Here is a 9,613-nt window from a genome sequence, read left to right on the forward strand (position 1 = left end):
GCACAGCAAAGCTGTGCTGAAAATTGAGATTGAGCGAGCTTTTGCCCTTTTGCTTGACGTGTGGTTTCCGTCCACGCTGAGCCTGCTTTGGGCCACCTGCGTTACCGTTTGACAGACGTACCGCCCCAGTCAAACTCCAGCATTCCTGCCACTTTTGGAATCCAGCCTGGAAGTCATTTTTCATAAGCAAGTCAAAGACCTTCTGTGATTCACTCTGGGTCTCGACAACAGTGTTAAAACGGTGACCTTCAAGCTGCATTTTCATCTTGGGGGAAGAGATAGAAGCCTACAGGTGTTTAAATCTAGTGAATAGGGTGGGTGCAGAATTGATACCATGTTGTTTTTGGCAAGAAGCTCTGAGTGCGGAGAGCTCAGTGACAGGATGCATTGTCGTTGTGAAGACTTCAATTTTTTGTGCTCCGCAGATTCAGTCACTTTCACTGAATGTCCTCCTTTAATAGCAGAGACTCCAGCTAAGAAGATTTGAAGAAGGAATTGTAATTCCGAAATATCATCGGACTATAGATAACCAAATTACAACAGGTATATAGTCCATTTTTTGTTCTATAGTGCATTGTTATACCATTCTAAACTTTTTATTCTTTACAAACAATACACAATGCTTCAAGCGAACTACAATACTCTCTTATCTCCTTCAAACGTTTTAAAACATCACAGTCAAACTCTCAACTGATGGTCTGTCCTGAGGGATGAATTCTTGATGCACAATACCCCATTTCCTGGGGTGACACTCATTGCAGGTCTTCCAAATCACAGGGATGTTATTCTGCTTTTGAAGCACCTGTGCTACTTGAAACATTGTGTATGACCCATTGCCTCATGGCTGTAAGCTTGCTGAAGCATGCTCAATGTCTTTGTAGCAGACTTCCCAAGTTTAATCCAAAATTTTACATTGGCTCTTTGTTCTTGTCCATGACAAAATCACGGTCTACAACATACACATGATCACGAAAACACAAATTTCCCAACTTGCAAAGTAAACACAGCGATGTCACCTGGCATACAGCCTCGTGAAGGTCACTGCTAGCTCTCACTGTACACGCAACCATCTGCTGCCATCTGTTGGAGCACTACAGAACAAACGTCTCCCAGCAATGGTGATAGAATCAATGGCTCAAGATTTCTGCTTGTTAGCCACATCAGCAGCAAATATTCACGTTACTTCGTGTCAAGGAAACATCAGCTGCTGAGATACTTTCTTCTTAAGGTTCTTATTAGTTTGGTTACCTCACTGAAAACTGGGTTGTGTGGATTCACTTGTACCACATTTGTTGTTTCGTTTACTAGAGAGGATGTTTATAATGTTTATGAGGTCTTCCTCGGAGATTCATGAAGTCCATACACTTCCTGTCCACTTCAGAAATCCCTGAAGGAATGTCTGCAAGTAAAGCATCTGCATTGGGATATGGTGTTGGTATGTAAGCATATAATGATGCAGGGTATAGTTGAGTGGTGTAGTGTATCTTGGAGTACAAAGATGTGACATCAGGTATACTTGGGGTATAATAATCTATAAAATAACATAGGATGCTGGGGCATGACATGGATTCTATAGGGGTACGATGATGTTGGGCAGTGATTCTTAACCTATTTTTTGTTTTTGTAGCACCCCTTTTTTAAGTATTTGTTATACCTAGCACCCACCTAAGTGGTGAGTGAAGCATCGTGACTAAACCAACTTAAAATGGATGATAGTTTATAGATTTTACTCAAAAAATGGATTATAGAAATACTGGTTAAAGAAGTAATGGTTATATTGTGAGCTGGAGTAAATTCCTGCTATATCTCTAGCAGTCAGTTGTTCACCACTGAAGATGGGAACAAATAACCCGAAACCTTTCGGTTTAGTGATCTCATCATCTGCTAGACAATAGTAAGGGTTTGCTCCCCTGCTTGCAATATATACATGGTGCAGACTGCACTGATAACCAGCTGGCTTGGGATTAAACCTCTGGTTGGGGTTAAACAGTAGTAACATCAAACAGCCATATTGATGTGGTGACAAACATTACTCCTCAGTATAGCTACTACTTTCATCTCTTATTGAGATTTTTCTAACTAGTTACTTTGCCTGTTGTAAGACCAGTGACCGATGGTCACTTATTTTTCTACATATAGCAAGCTGAAGCTAATCCCTACTATTTCTAACAGTTGAGTGTTTATGACTGAAGATGGGCACAAACAATCAGAAACCATTTGGTCTCGTGATCCCATCATTTGCTGGAAGACAGTAGGGGTTTGCTCCCTTGCTTGCAATATCTACAGGGTGCAGGTTGCACCAGTAACTAGCTGGCAGAGGCTCAGCCTGGGGTTAAACAATAGTAACATCAAATGACCATATTGACATAGTGACAAACATTACTCCTCAGTATAGTTACTACTTTTGTCTTTTATAGAGATTCTTCTAACTAGTTACTTCGCTTGTTGGATTATAAAAGCTTTTAACAGTGAAATAATTAAAAAATTAATAGACAGAAGTTGTAAAATTTATTTTATAGATTACAAGTTAATGACTTCTCTGTACCTGATGAGATCTAGCTAAATTTTCTATGCAGGTTGAGCAACTATGGAGGTCCTACACAGTTGCTTGATCTGCAAGAAATAGCAGCACACTTCTCTCTTGTTTTATTTTAATCACTATTACTAGTTATATCATGCATAATATAATTACTACTAGAGGTAAAATTTAGTATGTTAATTATGCTACCTCACCCCCACCCCTCAGCGCCCTTAAAGCCTAATGCCCCCTTCAACATGCACAGCAACCTCCTTGGGGGCAGTATCACCCATGATGAAAACCTCTGATGCAGGGTATAGTAAAGTGGGGTGGGTTATATAGGGGTTATTTATGTAGGAAGTAACAGAGTTATAACAGGAAATTATATTGAAGATGTGTAAGTGTGTATCAACAACAGTATTGTCCCAAATGTCTGTGTAACGGCAGCACTGTCCCAGATATTTTTGTGTACCAGCAGTACATCTAGGACACTGTTTTTACACTGTCCCATTTGTTTGTGGTTATAATGTAGTGCTGAAAGCTCAGGCAAATAGCAGCTGCAGGTGAAAGTCTCCCAGCATTGGTAGGCCTAGGTTTCTGCTTGTTAGCTTCATCAGCAGCAAAAGTAACAGAGTTATATAACATGGGATTACATTGGAGATATGTAAGTGTGTATTGACAACAGCATTGTCCCTGATGTCTTTCTGTAACAACAGCACTGTCCCGAATGCATTTGTAACAACAACATTGTTCCTGATTTGTTTGTATAACAGCAGTACATCTGGGTCACTATGGCTGTTTACACACACAGACATTCACTCTCCCTGATGTCTGTGGTTAATATACTGTTAAAAGCACATAAAAATAGCAGCTGCAGGTGAAGGTCTCCCAGTGTTGGTAGACCTAAATTTCTGCTGTTAGCTTCATCAGCAGCAAAAGTAACAGAGTTATAACATGAGAGAGATTACATTGGAAATATGTGTGTATCAACAGCAGCATTGTCTCTTGTGTCTTTGTGTTGCAGCAGCACTCTCCCAGATTTGTTTGCGTAACAACAGCACATCGGGGACAGTTCTGCTCTTTATACACACACACAGACATTCACAGACTCAGATGTCTGTGGTTATAAAATTAGTGGCCCCTTCCTAGCTTTAGGAGTGGCACTCCATTATGGGCCCCACCTGAACTTTATAAAAGATTGTTAGTTGGGTGCGTTGGGGAGCTGAAGTATTTCTTGGCCCAGAAAGGAAAGACCAGTGTCTTTGATGTAGTTTTTACAATATCAAAGATGACTGCTGACCAAAAGAGAAATCCTCAATGATGACAAGGCCAGGCATTTAAAGTAATCAAGAGGTCTCAAGGTTAAATGCTGTTCATGTTTAAGGGTCCAATGTGCAATAATGTTTTCTTCATAGGAGTTGTACTGGATTTATAAAAGTTTGGTAGTGTCATAGCTAGAACATTGATGATCACATGTCTGTTTGAATAATAAATGGCCAAGGGTTAAACAGTGACAAAAACCACTCATCAAAGACAAATGCACACTACATATATATTCACAAAAACATACATGCACTTTGGTGTGTGTACGTTTATATATATGCACGTATGTATGTCTGTCTGTATGTATGTATGTAGGTATGCTTTTATTCTTTTATTTGTTTCTGTCATTTGACCGCAGCCATGCTGGAGCACCGCCTTTAGTCGAACAAATCGACTCCAGGTCTTATTCTTTGTAAGCCTAGTACTTATTCTATCAGGCTCTTTTGCTGCACCGCTAGGTTATGTGCAAGCTTGCACTAAGAATAAGGACAAAGTAAAAATTACTACCTGCCTTTGTAACAAGTTGATGCAGGTAGTTTATCCTGTCCCCCCTCCAGCTTTAAGTTCAGGCAATTAAAAAAACCGCATTAATTATGGGCTGACCCAATATATATATATATATATATATATATATATATATGTGTGTGTGTGTGTGTTTGTCTCCCACCACCACTTGGCAACTAGTGTTGGTGTGTTTACATCCTTGTAACTTAGCGGTTCAGCAAAAGAGACCAATAGAATAAATTCCAGGCTTTAAAAGGAAAAAAAGTACTGGTGTTGATTCATTCAACTAAAAATTCTTTGAGGTGTGCCCCAGCATGGCTGCAGTCTAATGACTGAAACAAGTAAAAGATAAAAAGATTTGTGTGTGTGTGTGTGAATCAAATTGTTGTCTTCAACTGTAAATGTATGTATGTAGGTACATGTGCGTGTGAATGTCTTTGTGTTAGTGAAAAGTTAAAGCACAATAGTATGCCTGTTATAAGTACAACCATCTGACCAAACTATAAAAACACACACACACACACACACACACTGACAACAAGATTCCTCCACGCAACTTTTATCTATCAAATATTCCATTCACAAAGCTTTGGTCAAACATCCAGTAGAACTCCACCGAAAAAGGGTGCTGCACTTGCAGCTGCTGCTGCTGCTATTAGCTGCCATATAGTTGAATCTGACACAGAACCACATGGTTGGGGGTCAGACTGCTTAACCACATGTAGCTGCACCTGCAAACCTCAAATTACATTACCCAACTATGAAGAACTGAATGCTGTGTGTATGCATATGTTTAGCATCTATATGTGTATACATGTGTGTGAGTGTGGTTAACCAAAAGAATTATTACAATTTTGTTTTTTCAAAGTAAAACCATCGCATCATAACTCACACCCACATCATAACACACCCATAATCTAAAATAACACTTTAAAATAAAATGAAAGGAAAAATAAACAAGTCAGATGAAAATACTTAATGAAGACAAAAACTTCAAAACAGGCTGCTTATAATTATAGTAACTTCATTCAGGTCACCCCCTCACCATTCTTTTCCTTCCTCCTTTCTCCTCCTATATGTTAAACATTTTGTGGAACATTCTAGAATACAAACAGCATTGTAGAGTTTTTCTGTTTCAATATATTCATTTTCTTTCTCTGCTTATGTTCTCTAATTTTAGAACTTTTGTTGTCTGTGTAATGGCTGGTAGAGAGGTTATTATTATTATTATTATTATTACTTGTTTTCTTTGTATGTAACAACTGTTAATCACTCAATTATTTGAGTTTAGTTTTTCACTTCTATCAAGACACTAAATATGTCAGCACTTAACCACAGTTTTGGAGTTTGGATTTTGTTTTGCTTTTTTAATATTTTCTTTTACTAATGGCTGATATCTTTGATCTATTTAAAATGAGACTTGGACAACCTTTTGGGGGGAAACAAGTCACATGGGACATAGCACATAGTCAGGTGGGCTGCTCTACTTAAAAAATTCAGGGTAATTTGTCATTGGGTGTGCCATTCAGAAAGTCTTGTGCATCAGTTTTCCCATGGTAAGTTTAATCTCTGTTTATTGTATAAGCATCCTTTGGCAAAAGATGATGTGAGTTCAAATCCTGCTGAGATCCAACTTTTTATCTTTGTGTTTCAGTCATTGGAATTTGGCCATGCTGGGGCCATACCTTGAACAAATTGGCCTCAGTACTTATTTCTTTTAAGGTTGATTCTTATTCTACCAGTCTCTTATACTGAACTGCTAAGTACAGGAACATATACAAACCAACACCAGCTGTCTTGCAGTGGTGGGTGATGAACACAGACACACAGATGTGTGTGTCTGTGTAAATATATATGCATCATCAGGTTGGATCAAATTGACTTGTAAATACCACCTTTAGTTGAATAAATATACTGGGTCCTGAAGTACATCTGGTTAAATATTCAGGTTTGCATACAGAGAATTTAACCCTTACAAGTATTTAGTGCCTAGGGACTGGCCCAAAGCATACGTTGTATTGGTCACACGGTGTTTGGTATGCTCCAGGATGTCCGACAGGTCAAGAATCCCTTTTGGTGTATTATAAGCTAATAAATAGATAACAAACCATGAATGAATGTCAATTCATTACAGCTGTTTCTAATGCATTTTTTAATAGATCAATGAGTACGTTACATCATAGCAAAAAACTGTTTTCATCAGATGATACACAGAATTTCAAACAATAGAAGAACAATCCATGAACACAGTAGAAACACTGCTATGATGTAATGTAGTCATTTGTCTATTAAAAAATGTGTTAGAAACAGCTGTAATGAACTAACATTCATCCATCGTTTGTTATTTACTTGTTTGTGTGTATATATATATATATATATATATATATATATATATATATATATATATATATATATACATATACATGGTCTGATCATTAAGTATCCAGACTGTTGCCATAGTAACAAAGCTAAAGCATGCAGAGTAATGCTGCTTGGCACAGATTGACCTTGAACTCTGCTGTGCATATGCACTAAGTTTTAACGTTCTAGCTCACTTCCATTGTTTACAGCAGTGCTTCGAAGGAAGGTGTGTAGTATGTGATTGTCACATTGACCATACTACACACCCTCCTTCCAAGCACTGCTGTAAACCGTGGAAGTGAGAGCTAGAATGTTAAAACTTAGTGCATATGCACAGCAGAGTTCAAGGTCAATCTGTGCCAAGCAGCTTCACTCTGCATGCTTTAGCTTCGTTACTGTGGCAACAGTCCGGATACTTATTGATCAGACCTCACACGCACACACACACACACACACATAAAACAAGTGATAAAAGGGATTAATAAATCCAGACAGATATCTCAAAAGCATTTAGTGTTAAGCAAACTTAGTTATATTCATCAAACAATCAGATACCAATAAATTTAAGTAGAAGGTAATTCCTCATGTATGACAAGCAGATCAAAATATTGCTTCAAAGAATTTCAAGAAATGTGGACTATATGACAATATGAACAATTGATGATTATACCATACATTTTCAATGATTATTTTTATTGTTTCTATTTATAAATAGAAAAAGATGTACTAAACACCAGTCAAACCAATATATCTGAAAACTTATGCCAACACAATGTTATCAAGGTAATACAAAACAGATTAAATTCAAAGTAAAATGAGATAATATCTCTAATACATGAATACATACAAAAAGGACATTTAGGGGAAATATAATAGTTTAAGAAAAGCCAGTTTAGTATTTAAAATTATGATGACGTTGGTAGATAATGAAAAAATAAAAATAAACATAGACATGCTACATCACAACGTTTAGTTATGCAGTTCTTAATATATACTGAAAACATTTAGAAAAATTATGCTTAACAACTATAGTTATTTAGTATTGAAATACTTAAATGTTCTTCTATATTTATTGGAACATTTCAATGTAAGATTGTTTCTGCAATTTAATAATTTCAATCTAGAAGTAGTTATATAATACATTTCCTCTAGCCATAGATCACATTTACAATTACCAGTATTGTATGATGGAGTGTAACTAATAATGGACCACTTTTAATCATAGTTAATATTCCTCATATTCAAATTTCAAATGCATTTGCTAAGATTCGTAAAATTACATTTTCTTCTATACTTAAATGAAGAAGAATGAAGAATGGTTATGTAATCTAGATTTCCAAATTGTAGCAGAAGAACCTATGTAATAGTATGTATGATCCCCTGCAACTATCTAACATTGATATACTTTATTCTTCCTTAAACACTGGTTTTCTAAGGGACACAATTTTGTTTATGACATTACATTGGTGTTTATTCACTCATATGTAGCACTCATGGTTAAAGGAACTAGTACCAATTCTACTCTCAGAATTAGGTGTTAAACCAGAATTATTAGCAGTATTATATTATAATCAATATTATTTTTAGGTGTTATAATAAAGGTTTTATCAATCTCACAGTTGAAGGTACCTTCACCTAAAGTATCAAAAACTAGTTCAAGAAAATGATTATAGGAGTTTATATCACAATTGAATAAATTTAGTACATTTCTTTATCTTTAATATCAATGAACCAATCAATTACTTCCAATATATGCCAGTTGAAGTACCCCTGAAATTGCTGGCCTTGTGCCAAAACTTGAAATAAATATCAATATGTTTATTTCCAGTCTTATTTGCACCATTATTCTTGCTGTTACTCAGTTGCTTAAATAAAATTGTTTGATGTATTTATTTTTATTGCAATCTCAATGAAGGATCATCATATTTAATATCCTATCATTACCAGGAATTTTATGAGCATTTTGATTCTGAATATAGTAAATTTTGTCCTTATACACAACTTCAGATAATGCATGGTTACAGTACTTTTCGTTTTATACAAATACATCCTCATTAGCAGGAAACCTCGAAATACAAGTTGATATATTTTTAATGATAGAATTTCTCATGTATCTAGGATGATTAGAATTTTTATTCATATACTTTAAGCCCTCATATGACATGGTTGGTAACATCAAGGAACTTAACCGTACTATATTAATTTTCTATGGAAATAGACAGACCAAGACACTTAAAGAATTTATAAAGATTTTTCCAACACCTTTCGAAATTAACCTTACTAGACCTATGGATAGTGAAAAGAGTACTGTCCCTAAACATTCTACCCCCTTATTCAGGAAATTCAATATATATACAGTTCATACAGAAAAACATTTAAGCAGTAAATAACACCTTAAATATATTTGCCTTTCCTATAATAAGCATAATTTTTCTCAACTTTTTAGCATATGTTAGTTAGTAGCTAGATAGCTAAATGTCATGATGTAGAACTTGTGTGTTTATTTTTTATTCTTTCGTTATCTGCTGACGTCATCATAAGTTTAAATACTAAACTGGCTTTACTTAGAATATTTTTTCTTCTTAACGTTCTTTTTTTATACGTTCCTTTATTAGAGATATTATCTTAGTTCACTTTGAATTTAGCCTGTTGTGTATTACCTTGATAACATTGTGCTAGCATAAGTTTTCAGATATATTGGTTTGACGGTATTTGGTACATTTTTTTTCGATATCTAAATATGCTGGAACAATAGAAATGATCATTGCTAGTACATACAGTGTAATCATCAGCTGAAAATATAATATTCTCCATTTTTTGTTCATGTTGTTATATATATATATATATATATATAAATATCAGCTATATATATATATAACATATAAATTTCAACTATATATATATATA

At 35.5% G+C, this 9,613-nt stretch overlaps 1 protein-coding gene across 1 annotated transcript in view; it reads left to right on the top strand.

The window, feature by feature from the left end:
* The first annotated feature begins 370 nt into the window (after window positions 1-370).
* Window positions 371-9,613, top strand: part of LOC106881775 (uncharacterized) — a 48,933-nt gene continuing 39,690 nt past the window's right edge. The window contains exon 1 of the mRNA XM_052977194.1: window positions 371-543. The gene's annotated coding sequence lies outside the window, so the exon portion shown is untranslated. The remainder of the gene's footprint in view (window positions 544-9,613) is intronic.

The sequence above is a fragment of the Octopus bimaculoides genome, chromosome 27, assembly GCF_001194135.2.
Source record: "Octopus bimaculoides isolate UCB-OBI-ISO-001 chromosome 27, ASM119413v2, whole genome shotgun sequence".
Lineage (NCBI taxonomy): Eukaryota > Metazoa > Mollusca > Cephalopoda > Octopoda > Octopodidae > Octopus > Octopus bimaculoides.